Source organism: Nematolebias whitei, chromosome 9, assembly GCF_014905685.2.
Source record: "Nematolebias whitei isolate Nwh7 chromosome 9, NemWhi1, whole genome shotgun sequence".
Lineage (NCBI taxonomy): Eukaryota > Metazoa > Chordata > Actinopteri > Cyprinodontiformes > Rivulidae > Nematolebias > Nematolebias whitei.
In genome coordinates, this window is record NC_056506.1 from 23,955,001 (window position 1) to 23,956,841 (window position 1,841).

Below are 1,841 nucleotides of genomic sequence, written 5' to 3' on the forward strand. Positions count from 1 at the left end.
ACCGCCCTTAAATAAGCAGGGGCCCCTCCACTGGAAATCCCAGGGGGGGAGGGGGGGGGGGGGGGGTCCGGCTTCATGGACCGGAGCAGGGAGCACAAATCCGGACTTAAGTTCCGCCGCTGCCCCGAAGAAAAAATAAAAAATCACTTTTAGACTCTTTACTTTTCCCGTCGTGTCTCAGAGGAGCAAAACGAATGAATAAATAAATAAATAAATAAATAAATAAATAAATAAATAAATATGTTTTTTCTTATTAATCATCATCAGACTGTAAAAGAGACGCATTGAAGCGAAACTTTTTATTTTTATTTTTTCCTCTTAAGAACTAACCCCCCCCCCCCCCCCCCCCCCCCCCCCCCCCCCCCCCCCCCCCCCTCACACACACACACACACACACACACACACACACACAACATCATCACGCTCTTGGTTGGTTTTTAAATCAAACTGGATGCGTGGACGCCAACAAGTGCACGCGCGCAAGCCTACGCGCCCAACACTCTGCAACACTTCACAGGAGAGGATAATAAAATTAGGAGTGTGTGCGTGTTCGCGTGCGCGTGCGGCAAAAGACTTGTTGGAGTTATTTCCGAGCTGAAAAGTTGGGACGTCCTCGCGGTGCCGACAACAAATCGCGCGTGAAAAAGCACTTCTGGAGCGAAGGTGCGCGCGCGGCGGTCATTGAGCTCCGCGCACAGACTTCTGGCTGAAAAGAGAAGAAATCACATCATCCCCACAGAACATTTATTATTGATTAAATTGATTATCACATCGATCAGCTCTGACTTTTATTGAACGTTTTTTTTTAATAATTTATATTTAAACATAAAGTGAAGAAAAATCTAATTTTCTCCTTTAGAATAAAAATATTGTTTCTACATTAGAGCGTGTAAATTATTTATTTTTTAAATGTTTTGAATTAAAAAAGTGAATATCTCATATAATAGAACTTTAATTATGCAAACAGGGAACAAACTTAATACACTTTTTAGATATTACATCATTTTTTATTAATGACACAAATCTAATAAGTAATTATTTAAATGAAATCTCCTAATTCATGAGTCAAACATGTTGTTTCGTTAAAGTCTCAAATTACCGTTTTTAATTTTGATCAACAATCAATTAATGTCTAATATTATGATTACTATCTGTTATTTTTTATTAGACATATCTTTATTGTTATTGAACACAAAACATTTCAGATTAAATCTAAAATAATAAAACATTTATTATAAAATGATGCACTGAAAACCCGCAGTTAATTGATGGAGTCAGACCGGTTAGTCCACTTTAACTCGGTTTATTTTCTACTGTCAAACAAAGTTTTATTTGTTAATTATTTCATCAAAGCTTATAAATTAGTTTATCATTTTTTTTATGTTTAGGACTAATTCAAACTTCCGGCCTCGGATCGGGTGATTATTAATCACTTTGATTTAAGTATTCCACGAACATTTTACATTTATTTTTGTAATAAACATGAGTTTATTAAGAGTATCACGTTTTGAGATTTGCGCGTATCTGAATCTAAATCTGTCATGGATCAAAATATGAGTTCATTTTTCTTTATAGGCCTCAACTTTTTCTGTTTCCCCGCAAAGGGACAGTCCGTGGGCGCAGAACTAAAACGAATACAACTTGAAGGTGGAGAAGTGGCAACAGATGATTTATTAGTCAGCGTGTCGATTCTCCAACAACTTCTCCCCTCACCACCACCCGCGCGCGCGCGCTCCGTCCTCCCTGCGCACAGAGAAGTGAACTAAAATGAATGTCCGTTTCACACCTCCCGAATCGATGGCCACGAGGAAAGATTTGTTTTAATTTGTTGGGGGGGGGGG